We start from the raw sequence: 13,923 nt of genomic DNA on the forward strand, positions 1-13,923 counted from the left end.
CATATAAATCCGTAGAAAAATACTTAAGTTTCTGCTGAGGAAACGTTGAATGGAATGGGGGACAATACACTTAATGTTATGTACTGAGGTAAATTATGTAAATATTTATGCAATTATTTCCATATTTTTCTGCAGGATGGAAAAAAAATTCACATCTGTCTGTGGGTGGATGGTGGAACGAAAGGTGCCTGACAATCTGCGGAACACAGACAGAGCAGATTTTACACAGTCCGTACATCCCTAGTGGAGATACTTGATTTCATTGATGGTCAAAGTTCTGCAGGACAAAAACTTCTGCAAATATTAAACAGAACCTGAAGAGCAATTATATCCCCCCCCCCAATACTTTTTGCCACATCTTGCCTGCTAAAGTGATTCGGATATCTTGAAAACTTGCTCATTTTGCACACCTTTGAGCTGGCCTAATAAAGGTATTACATTAATATGGTTTTTTATACTTTCAAACTGTTGTATGTTGATTACCATAACATCAGTCTTGATAGTAGCACAGCCAACATTTTTCTAGCTTATTTCAAAATAGTGTATTTTTAAAAAGCTATGCCAGCCTTCCAAGTGTGCTCACAGACTCTAAGGGCCAATCTACGTTGCGCCCGCCATCGCAATGAATTCGGTGTCCTGTCGGGTTAAACGCTCTCGCATTAAAACGTGATTATTCACACTCACCCATTTTCCCCGTTGCAGTGCTCCGTCGAATGCGCGAGCTCGGTTCGCACTCGGGCGCTGTGCTGTTTTCCTGCTGTTTTCCTGCACGCGCTTGTCTGATCTCGGATGCTAAGCGGGGTCGGCCCCGGTCAGTAGTTGGATGGGCAGCTTCCTGCATTGAGCAGGGAGTTGTTCTATCCCTTCAAATAAGACTAAGTTTTACCCCCTCCTTTCCCCCGCTCCGGATGTTTTTTTTTAAATTAAGGTGTTATCCTTGCAGGATTGGGGCTTCTCCGTGATGTTTTTTTCCCCCCTTCTAATTCAGGCATGATCTTCGAAGATTCGAAGTTGGGGTTATCCCCAAACAGAAAAAAGTATATTTTCAGCCCATGCAACAAGAGCACCATGGCCTGCCCGTGCACTTCTCCCATAGCGTAAAGAAACTGCTCTGTGTGTGTGGCTATGGGCGGTTGCTTTGATTTGTTGGGGGAGCAGTCATGATGTTGACGGCAGTGAGGTTGGGGTGGTGGGTGTGTCGGATTACTGACCTGCTCGCTTGCCATCCTGCCGCCAGCTTGCTGCCATGTTGTGACTAAATGCAATGCACCAACTTTTGCTCCCGACTTCAGCTGCTTACTCTACAGCACAGAATGGCCGGCATGCCAGCATTCCAGCAATTTGCCAGGAAGCCGGTGCCTGCAGGAGTGGGGTTCAGGCAGTTTGGTGGAGGTTGCTGTCCACCCACATTGCGTGTCAATCACAACCAAACCACCAGTAATCGGTGAGGGGAGGGAAAGAGGCAGGAACCAGGGAGGAAATTTCACGATGACCCCAGTGCATGTAATGGCTTTTCGCGGAGAAGTAGCCACCCTGTGAAAAGGTAAGGAATGGAATAGAAATGAGATAGAAACAACTGTGTAAAAGAACCCAGTCTAATCTTGTGATGAAACTGGGTGAAGAAAGCCCCTGTATTGATGCGGATTTTGGCCCCCATGTGATGAACCTGTGAAATTCTATGCAAAGTTTGTCTCCCCTCTCTCCTTTGGTCTGCATTTCCTCAGTTCTCTTTATCCCTCGCAGGCCTCTTACCCCTTATTTGGAGCACGGGGAACTTTAGTAAGATGGCAAAATAATTGCCTGGTCTCACATTCATGTTATTTAACCCCACCCTTTTTTGTTTATGCTAGGGTTAAGCAAACTTGGATAAACTGGGGACAAGTGGCAGGGTACCGTTATCGGGCTAATACTTATGCCATTATCTGTTTAATGGGGTATTTTTTTGAATTCAGCTTTTTAAAAATGCTGTAACCTCCCCTTAGCCCTGGGGATAAGATAGGCAAGAAATCACATCCCCCTTATTAGCTGTTTACCACTTCAGTATAAAGCATGCCATACAAACTAATTTGTGCTCTATAAAAATTAACTGATCTTTAAAAAAAAATAATCCCAGGTTATGTTTGCTTTGATGTGAACAAAATATTTAATAACAAAATCTGTTTGGTTCAGTATAAGATATCAGCATGAGTCATCAGCAACAGATTGGGCGTCCTATGCACATTTTTACAAACACCTCCAGTACATATTTCTGGAGTTGATTTACAATTAGTGGAGATGTTAGCTATTTAGCACTAGACTTTTTACTGCATTGGTTTGAAGAAAGAAAGAGGGGGAAGACATAATTGCAGGAAAAGGGAAGGAAGGAAACCTCCACAATGGGAAAAATGATTGAGCCCATCACTTTTCAAACTGGTTTTTGAGGTCATAGGCACTCCTGAACAAGCAATTCAATCTTGGTGCCTTCACACTGCTGGAAAATCTTTTTTGAAAATTATTGCAAGAAAGAAGGAAATGGGGAAGTTATTTTATTGTTTCATTGTTTCACATCATTGACAGGTACTAAGGTTCCTTCCCCAAAACAAATACCAGGTTCAGAAGAGGGATTTTCCTCCGGACGACACTAGGAGACAAAATGGCAAAAATCCCCCTTCATGCCTGCTGTGATACCATTATTATTAGTCATTGCCTCCCATTCCCCACCCCCACTGATGCCATTTCCATTTTTAAAAGCCTGCATCTTAGATGCAAAGATGCATTCAATGTCATGTGTAGTTTGGCCCAGAGAATCACTAAATATTGAATCATCCAATTAGATAAACTTGGAGAGGCAGCCGGCGCAGTTCTTTCTGCAGGGAGATGGGGCAGGAGCGCAGATTCCCAGCTCCAAGGTCAAAGCGCTGTCTCCGACTTCGGATCCTGGAATCTGAAACATCCTATGTTCCACCCATCCACCCTCCCAAGGCACAGTCTAGGGGCCATAGGATTGCTCTCCCCCATCTTTGTAATCCAAAGAGCTTTGGCTACTGGATGGTATAGAAATACACACACACACACACACACACACACATATATATATATGTGTGTGTGTATATATATATCCCCCTTGGGAGACCTATTATTCCATGAAGTTGCATTATCTTCTTTGAAAGGCATGAGTGGCCATCAGCAAATCTTGCAGCTACCCACCCCTAGAGGGGTTCCCTGGATGCATAAAGTTGTCAGTTCTTCGCCCAGGTTATGGGTCCTTTCTAAAGGATTGTTTCATCCTTTTTCAGAATGACACCTTGCTACCCTCAAATTCTCATTCTGAAATCCTCAGTCCTGACAGCAAAGGAACTGTCAGCATAAGAATGGAACCTCTCTACCATGACCTGCCTGGGGGTCTCATTTTCATACTGCTCTGCCTCTCCCAGCTTCTGCAGGTCAGCCAGCTTGGTATTTAGGGAATGAACGTATTTGCTATGAACCAGGATATTGCACTGAACACACATCAGTTCTACTCAGCAGGCAGATAGTCATATATGTGACACCATCCAATTCACTGGAAAAACCCCATACCCCTGTTGGCTTTCTAGTTTCATAACTGTTTTTTTTTTCTTCTTCTTGAAGTCTTTTGTAATGGAACAAAGCCACGGTTTTATGTTACACTAAAGTGTAATATTAGTTTGTAAACTTTCTGTAATGGGGGCGAAGGAACTTCTCTGACCTGTTGCAATCACACAGGTGCTTTACTTGCCTGGCTGTTCTCCATTATTCTCAATGCTCTGTTGCTTGGGCAATGATGCTTTGCTGTTGATGGCTCCCTCATGCTCACACAACCGGGCTCATTTGAAAGCTACCCTTAAATATATTCTTCTAGCTAGCTCTCCTAATTTCTGTTGTAGCTAATAGAGGGCCTAGTTACTACAAAGTGTTCAGTTACTATGGACTGCAGAAGACTACAAGAAGTGAATGTGCTCCAAATGCACCCATAACCCAAATTAACAAACGTTTGCTATGATTAATTTTAATTCAAGAGATATTTTTGTCCAATGAGATTATAGGAATAATTCATACAAAGCAGCATTTTTTCCTTCTAGGATTTTAAATCAATGTAAAAGGAAATTTTTATTTTAATTTATCAAGCAAAAAATCCTTCAGTTTTATCTTTTCTTCAAGAGCACAGTCTTTTCACAGAAGTCTTTTCAAGGTGGAGATCAGAGAACCTTGGCAAGCTTAGGTTTTGCTGATTCGCACATTCCTGGTGATAACTGTTGTTGGCCAAATTCAATGTCCTTCCTCTCCCTCATTATGGTTCTTTACCTTTAAACCAGACCTGGACAGGACAGAGTTGACAGACTTTCAAACAGAGATCTGACTTCTGACAGCCACTCAGATATAGAGGACTGCCCTCTGTAAAGCAGGGCATGCGACTACCCTCTTTTGCATCCAATATTTCTTCTGCTCAGAAAACCAGCATAAAATCAGAAGTCGTTAACTATCTTTTAAAACCCCAAAGTAAATATCAGTATTTCCTTATGTACAAATTATTGCTTTAATAAACCTTCTTGCTTAATAGTTCAAACTGTCTCTAGTGTTGTTGCTGATCTCATGCCTAAGCTTCTCATACCAAGCTACTAGGAGATTTTAAAGTATTCTAACAGAATTGTTGGCATTGGAAAAATGTCAAATTTGTGGCACTCAGTTATAGTGGCACTGAGTTCCTTAGGCCCTGAAAAATAAACTTTTCTAAAAACATATTTTTAAGGGAAAGTAGAACAGAGGGAATCAGTTTGCCCACAGGTGGTGGCAGTGCTGGGAGCATTTTTTCCATATGTGGGATCGGTGCCTCTACAAGTATGAATGGAACTCTGCCCATACAGCAGGACTTTTCTGGCTTCCACTCCCGATTGCAGAGTCCTGTGCCATGGGACCCTCTTGAACAACCTGGGATGGGGCACAGGACTGCAGTAGGATGGGAGAATAGTCAGAATTCCGGTAGACTGCCTTGCAAGAGCACAAGTGCTTTTTTGCTGATGTGATACTCCTTTGCATCCAAGCCTATGTGTACTGATTGCTTTGTTGTTTATTCGTTCATTTGCTTCCGACTCTTCGTGACTTCATGGACCAGCCCATGCCAGAGCTTCCTGTCGGCCGTCACCACCCCCAGCTCCCGATATGATATGTGGCAGTGCCTCAAATGAATTTGCATTCTCTAGCATCATTTGCAGTTGTTGCACTCAATGTCCACATTTTACTGTTTAATCTGTCAATTTCATCATTTTTTTCACCTGTAAATGTGCTCAGTTGTTGGTGTTTATATAAACATTCCCCCCTCAAATCACATTAACCACACAAAGCGTCTATTTCTGCTTCATTGACTACGCTAAAGCCTTTGATTGTGTGGATCACAACAAACTCTGGCAAATTCTTAAAGAGGTGGGAGTACCAGACCACCTTACCTGTCTCCTGAAAAATCTTTATGAGGGCCAAGAAGCAACAGTAAGAACCGGACATGGAACAACCGATTGGTTCAAAATTGGGAAGGAGTACGACAAGGCTGCATATTGTCGCCCTGGTTATTTAACTTATATGCAGAGTACATCATGAGAAACGCTGGGTTAGATGAATCACAGGTCGGAATTAAGATTGCTGGGAGAATTATCAACAACCTCAGATACGCAGACGATACCACCCTAATGGCAGAAAGCAAAGAGGATCTAAAGATCCTCTTGTTGAGGGTGAAAGAGGAGAGTGCAAAAGCTGGTTTGAAACTCAACATTAAAAAAACGAAGATCATGGCATCTGGCCATCACTTCCTGGCATATGGAAGGGGAAGAAATGGAAGCAGTGACAGATTTTACTTTCTTGGGCTCCAAGATCACCGCAGACGGTGACTGTAGCCATGAAATCAAAAGCTTCCTGTAGCCAGGAAGCTCTGGCACTTGCTCCTTGGGAGGAAAGCTATGGCAAACCTAGACAGCATAGTAAGAAGCAGAGACATCACCTTGCCGACAAAGGTCCATATAATCAAAGCTATGGTTTTTTCAGTAGTAACGTATGGCTGTGAGAGCTGGACTATAAGGAAGGCTGAGTGCCAAAGAATTGATGCTTTCGAACTGTGGTGCTGGAGAAGACTCTTACGAGTCCCCTGGACTGCAAGGAGGTCAAATCAGTCAATCCTAAAGGAAATCAACCCTGAGTGCTCAATGGAAGGACAGATACTGAAGCTGAAGCTCAAATATTTTGGCCACCTAATGCGAAGAGAAAACTCTCTGGAAAAGACCCTGATGCTGGGAAAGACTGAAGGCAAAAGGAGAAGGGGACGGCAGAGGATGAGATGGCTAGATAGCATCACCAATGCAATGAATATGGACTTGAGCACACTCCGGGAGAGAGCGCAGGACAGGAAGGCCTGGCGTGCTATGGTCCATGGGGTCACCAAGAGTCGGACACGACTGAACAACAACAACAACATATATTTGGTAGCTGCCTTGGATTTCTGAGATAGAATTAGTATCCCACATGATTCCTATCAACAAACAAATATGTTGAATCAAGATTTCATATATTCACTAAAACGATGTCCTCCATCATTAGGAAAGTGTTAAATTAAAATTTTATCATCCTTGATGAAGTTTAATTTTTTTAGTCTATCAGTGTTTTCCAGACAAGTAAAGTGTCACATTGAGGCATGATTTACATATTCATAACTTGATCTGTATTCTGGATCTTTGTTAAATGTTTATAAAATATATTTCCTCTTTTATTAATATGTAATTTACCCACAAGAGTATCCAGGGAACCTGAAAATCTGAATTTTGGTGTATGCTTTTTATGTTTTGCAGAAGGTTGTTTGTTAAGCAATTTTTAAAACACAGAAAGACCTAAAGTGTTATAGCGTGTCACAGGTACAGTTTCATTCAGAAACAATATAGAAGTTCCAAAGCACAGCAGTACAGAAGTTAAGTGACAGGTTTTTCTTACTGTAGTACTGTACTGGTTTCTGTTTCTTGTATTAAAAAAAACTTTTATCTTTTGAATTGAAAATATCTTTATGCTAAATGTCTACTAATCTCCAAGATTTAGGACATTGCTGATTCATACTTATATATAGTTTTGCCAAGTCGCAACTTGGAGAACCAGGCTCTAGGGCTTGGTTTATGAAGATCCATGTGCCCGTGCTTAGACCCTCTCCTCCTTCCCTTGTACATCAGCTTTGATGCTATGATCTTGGCCTGTTAAGCCACAGTTTCACATTACATCCATGTAATGCCATCCTTCAAACTCCACATTGGCTACCTTATTCCTGGATCTAGCACAAACTGCTTATACCTTCACAGTCTTTCATGCCTCCACACCCCTTTATCTCTCTATTCTCATATCTTGATATATCTGCACCTGTGACTTTTACTCCTCCAGCTTCACCGCTATACAGCTCTTGAAGATTTCCTTTCTCCCATAGCTTCCTCTTATGCCTGGATCTGCCACACCGATAAACTTTGTGATGCCTCATCTCCCCCGCCCACCCCCCGGCTTCAGATCCCTCTTCAAAACCTACCTTTTCCTTGAAGCTTAGAGCAAAACTGTTCAGTCCTCATCCAAGTCTATTCTAAATATGTGTAACTGCACAGTCATGGGAATATGCCACAATGAATTCAAGTAGACATGAATGCAGGTTTGCACTATTAACTGGAGACGTTTTGTTCAGCTCTGGTCTTGTCTCCATCTTCTTCCCACTCCTCCGATGCCTCCCCTGTTTTTGTTATTCTGTAAACCATACACATTGATGGTGGTATATATATAAATAAATAAATTATCATCCTCCTAAACTCAATTCCCAGGCATGCTTATGAGAAAACTGTGATCTTGGATATTTGGTTTTGCAACAATTTTCCACCTACGAATGCCTCCCAGGGCCAGATACTACAGCCTGGATTAAGCTGTAGACTAGTTTATAATCTGCAAAATCCACTCTCAGTATTGCCTCTCTCATATAGGGGAGAGAGGCCTTTGTATCCTGAACACTTTAGTTGGTTAGTAGTGACTAACTTAAATCCCATTCATTTCAGTGGGTTTACTCATTGTCTCACGTAGGACTAACATTGGATACTACCCTGGCTGGGGCATGCTGGGAGTTGTAGGACTTTATTCTGTCTAAACACACATAGGATTGTACCCTTAGTTGCATTACTACCCGGTGACCAATTGGGTAGAATACTGCCTGCATGCTTTTCCTCATATCTCCACAAGTAAAAGGTCTAGAAACTTAACTTAATTAGATGAATGCTTGATCATTCAGAGAGGGCCAAGTCACTGCATGTCCCTGTGGTTACCGCCCTGATCCCTGTGGGATGTGTGGGGCTAGGAGGCATATATAAAGTTGTATAGAAAATTACTACCATCTACCCCCAGATTATGTAGATAGGCAAAGTTTTTTGAGCTGAGTTAGAATTATTATTATTATTATTGCCATCATCTCCAGAATTGCTATTTATTTGGATGCAAAAAAACCATAGGCAGGCAGTTTTTATACCCACATTGCTTTGCTCAAAAACAAATTAATCTTCAGAAAAATCTGAGCAAGATATGTTTGAGTAAGCACTGCTCCTTAAGAATAGCCAGCTGTTGAAAGATTTTTTTTTTTTTGTATTTGAATCAATGGTAATTTGGTGAAATTAAGGTAAACAAATTCATTTTGAGTAAAAACGGATATATTCAAGGGTTTCTATTGGCTGTGATGTTGCTATAGTAACACATTCTTAGCAGCTGAAATCTATTAGCACTGGTCTTTTTCTCTCAGGTTAAGTAGAGAATTTGCTGACATGAAATGACTTCCAAACACTTTACTACTAATGGGAACTATTTATCTGCCCTCCACTAATTAACAGTTGACTGTTGCTGAAGTATATTAAATAACTGGAGGAGAAGGTAATCTTTTTACCATATGGAGAAATGGAATGCTAGAGGAATGCTAGAGTTAATAGCTACTCTAAAGCTGCAATCTGAAATGCACTTGCTAGGGACTAAGCATCCATGAACATTTCTTACTTCTGAATAAACATGCTGCACTGAATCCTGGATTTTGGAAACATGAGATCAAAGTCAAGATGGACTATGGGGAATTGCTGCCCGTTTATACAAAAGCACATCTGAGGATGATGACACGTGTTGCTTGGCACGTGATAACTGCAGCTATTGCTTGAACACGTCTAACATGGTGCCTTCTGCCTTATTACCTTTACAATGCAAAGTAGTTAACGTGGGACACTACTGGGTTTTTAATAAGTTGCAGTTTTCCTAATCAGAAGCCACTGTGGCTGAAGTATATTCAATAACTTGGGAGACAGGGAGGAGAACTATTCCAAACCCATTTGGATGAATGGCAGATTGTCTGTCCTCAAGGCCTACTGTCAGTGTGTCTGATAGTGGAATTGGGCTCAATGAAGATGTTTATTTATGGCAGACATACACGCATGGATTTCTCTGTTGTATAGCCAACTCATTCACAGTGGATAGCTGTGGAGAACTGTGGCTTCTCAACATGTAATGCACTTACACACACCTGTCGCTCCAATTCAATGTCTCCTCCCCCAAAATAATCTGGATGTGACTATGGCTGCAGTCCTGTATACATTTACCTGGGAGTAAGCCCTATGGAACACAGTGGGACTTACATCTGAGCAAACATGGAAACATGCATAGGGTTGTGTTGCACGGCACTGAAATTGTCTTCTAAGGAAGCCCTGCTATGAATCAGGAACATTCTCCCTCTTATTGCTAGAGCCTTAAGAAGTGTGTGAAAACAAAGAACAGAAGATAAATTAATTCACAGTTCATGTTCTACCTCACATATTCAGAAGAAGCATTTGCATGAGGAAAACATGAAACCTAGATATTTATAATAATGTGTGATTATTGTACACTTGTGTACTTCACTGCATGCACACCCATATGGCAGAACCGAATTGTAGCTACTCGCTCTATGTGTTCTGTGTTTACAGATGGAGGAATACATGCACATCCATTTGGCATACACACTGCAGGTTTCCTATTGTGTGTAACTTGTAAAGCATCCCACAGTGATAAAGGCTTTGTGAGAGGCTTTTCCCAGACCTACTGCATCCCATTGTAGGCTCATCCACCCTGGATTAATAAGGGAAGATGTTCCATAACAGAAGCCATTATTATCATGTGCAAAGCAATATGTGACCTCATCCTTGACTGAATGCTGCTGGATTCAGTCACCAACTGGGGGGTTTCAGAGTTCTGCTTGAACAGACACAATAACTGTGACTCTGCCAGAAACGGAGGCAGTTGTACAGGAGAAGAAGTGGTTACTTGTCACCGCAATTTTCCCAAGAGCAGCTCTGCTGATAATGCATACAAATAAGGTATTGCCTTTCTCACTTGACCGACTGCCTAATGCTTTAGACAGTCCAATGTCCCTTGTAATTCAAGATGTATTGGGGAGCCAAGCTATCCCTCCACCCCATATCACAACACAACACTTCCAGTGTGGTGATAGGAAATGCCTTCTGCTTTCACAAACGAGTTAACATTGCAAGAAGAAAATCACAATACGGCACTGAAAGCTGTTTATTTGGTCAGCTTCCAAGCCACAGCAGCTGCACTGGGCGATTAGCTTCACGTGGTGTCAGTTGCATTTTTATCCAGTGTGACTGCAGAGTGTTTGTTTTTCTTTTGAAGACATTTGTCCTTGTTGCTAGCACAGCTGCAGATGTGGACTATTCGGATCAATGTTCACAGAATGTTTGCTGGGGAGGATGAAAAAGCATGGCTGACCACCCCAAAAATAGGCCACCTTTGTCTCTCCATTCTCGTTACTTACAAAATATATTTGTCAATAAGATTTCCCCCTACCTTAATTTTAAACAACCTGAGTATGGGAGCTTCAAGGTCACACATTTCCATTCTTCTGACTGGAAATCTGTATGATAACAAGAACATATAATTCAACAACAGGCTGTGGTCTAACTATTTAAACAGGCATACTAATGGAACATATGAAAACAAGTGGGACATGCATGTGTGGAAGAAGAGGATCTCTTCTTCAGGATACTCCATTCATCCTCTCCTGGTTTTCCATCCCCTGTGCCCGGGCAGTCAATCAGCATTCTATGTACACTGAGCATGTCCAGGCTCAATGAACTGTTTTAATTGTGTGTTTTTGTCCCCTTACTGCAGGAGCCTTACTTTATAGTAGGGTGTGTGGCTATGTCACTGGGTGTGGCTTTGGCCACTGATGTCACTGGGTGTAGCCATGCCTATTGACAACATTTTGCCCATCCATTTTGCCTTTCTCTGTGCCCAGAGGCTCCTCCCAGCACGTCCCTGCTCTGATGGAAGATGATGGGGGATTCCCCTGCACACCACTCTCCCTCCCATTTGGGAGGGGAAATGGTGTGCAAGAAAATCCCCCCCACAGACACACACACATCTCACAGATCAAAGATGACATGGAGGATTCATCCAGGGAGCAGGGTTTGGAGGCCAAGCCACACCCCTTGGAGGAATCCAAGGACGCTTCATGGGTTGGATGGGGAACCTCTGCGGGCCGGATTAGGTTTGCAGGCCAGAGGTTCCTATCCCCACTTTAGATTTTTTTAAAAACATTTTTTTTGTTGTACTCCTGCAAACCTTGTGGTTTCCCTGAGACCGCTGATCCCTCGCTCTTGTGTGTGAATGGTGCAGTCTTGGCTTCATAAGGATTGGCACTCAGCGGACTGAGTTTGTGATTAGTCTATATGATGTAATATGTGTGGTTAGTATCACAAGCAGTACAAGAAGAAGGGGGTGCCGCCTTTCTACCTGGCCTCTGCAGCTGTACATTTAACCGTGGTTTCCTATACAGGAATTAGCAGGCGATTTATGGCATGGAGATACATGTTATTACCTGCTAATTGCTGCCGTTAAAGTCAGGTTTTCAGAGGCCTGTTGAAAAGTTGGCATCCCTATAGTGGTAGGAAAGAAGGCAATAAAATGCTGTCTTCAATTACACATTGGCAATGGTTCTGCATTGAGTGTAATGAACCCAGGAATGGAATTTGGCCAGCGTCTGCTTTTAGTTTCCAGTTGGCTGAACCCAGTGAGGGTAATGGCTCCAGTAAAGCCTCAGAGACAGTAGCAGAATCAGAGTATTCCATTTTACTACCTCTACTAGCTTGATGGGACATGTGTATCCTCCCTAGTAAGGGTGAGCAACTTTCTAAAAGGGACTAAGCTTTGCCTCTTCCAGAACTTTCAAGCGAAGTAACATTTAGTAGGTGCAATGCTCCCCATTATTGGAACACGGGTGGCTGAAGAAGCTGTAGCTTTAGCTGCCCTAAAAACCTTTAAAGGAACAGATGCCCTTCACTGATTAAAATGTAAACATGCTATCCTTATTACCTGGGCTTTCTCTCAATTTAATTTGCAAACCATTTCAGCCAGATTGCTTTCAGAGTCTCAGTCTCATTGGGACAAAGCTAATTGTAGACGTTTCTAGGTGGCAGTCCAGATTTTCCTCTCTACAGTTCAAGGAAGCTTGGTGTGGAATGGAAAATCAATATTTTATATCTACAACAAGAGTCTTTAGAAGCTCTGTAGAATACTGAAGAAGCTGTGCTGTGAACCCCCCAAAATCGTGACTGGTATGGGTTCGGGCATAAAGAATGGATGTACTCAGTGTTGCCTCTGACATCTCAAAAGCCGCATTGATCATATATCCCTGGAAAGCTGGGTAAAGGAGCCATGGCTTCTTGGCTTAGGAAGAAGAGCATCATGTCTCCTCCATCTCCAAATATAAAAGCCTCCTTCAACCACAGAACCTATGGGTGGAGAAAGGGGGCAGTAGGAGCAGGCTACTGGCCCTGGCCCAACACCCAGCATGGCATCAGCCATGGCCGCTTGGCAAGAATGTTTGTGCAGAGCAAGCCTACATGTGAGCAGTACATTTTATGGCCCAAAAGAGCTACAAGGAAGAAAAATTGCAGTGTGGAATTGCTGAAGTCCTTTGCTGAAAATAAAAAATTTCAGGATTTTAAAAAAATGGCAATAGGAATTCTTGTTTGAATCTCACATTACATCACAGACATCCAGCTTATAATTCTTCTCTCATATCAACATCTGTCCAACTTGTCAAGTATTTTGCAAGGTTAGAGTATAATCAAAGCATTTTAATGATAACTTTCATGAATTGCATTGTGATAATCTTTATAAGAGCTGTACCATCTGTTCTGCTGTCACCGGTGTGGAAAATTCATTTAATAAAATCGTATTTTTACTTTTCACTCACTCTTCTTTTTGTGGTTTCCCCAAATATAGCATTTGTCTAGGTCAACCTTCCCTAATTTGCTGCCCTCCAGATGTTTGGTGCTACTACTTCCAGCATTCCTGACCATTGGCCATGCTGGCTGAGGCTGGTGGGAGTTGAAATCCAAAACCTCTGAAGGGCACTAGGCTGAGGAAGGCTGGTTTAGGGAAACTGGTGTATGTGGCAAGACAGTGGGACTTCTCTCTGAGTAAATAGGTATAGGGTTTCACTATTGTATGAATGGAGCATGGATTAAGATCATTTTACCATCATTTTAAATGCCAAGGATGGCTTAACTGTAAGGAATAAGCGCTCCAGCAAAGTGGGGCTCAGTAATTCAGCAAAATAGGTTGTCAGAGAAAGCTAGCTCTGAGTGTTTTACAGAGATGAAATGTTTCTATTAATGCTGTGTCATGATATATTTGCAAAGAAAATGATCATGAGTCATACCTAGGATTCTTTAGTTTGAACTGGTAATTTTGATTTTATTATTGTTTTAATCATTGTTTATTGTGTTTTTTTTGTGGTTTAAAATTTTGTGCACTACCTTAGGATGGTTTTCCCTTAAAGACGACTGATGTCAGGGTTGGATCTGAGCCCATAGAGTCCCAAAGCAGCTCTGATTCTGA

The sequence above is a fragment of the Heloderma suspectum genome, chromosome 2 (assembly GCF_057233095.1).
Source record: "Heloderma suspectum isolate Gila_16-S chromosome 2, 16-S_ref, whole genome shotgun sequence".
In the NCBI taxonomy this organism is placed as follows: Eukaryota; Metazoa; Chordata; class Lepidosauria; order Squamata; family Helodermatidae; genus Heloderma; species Heloderma suspectum.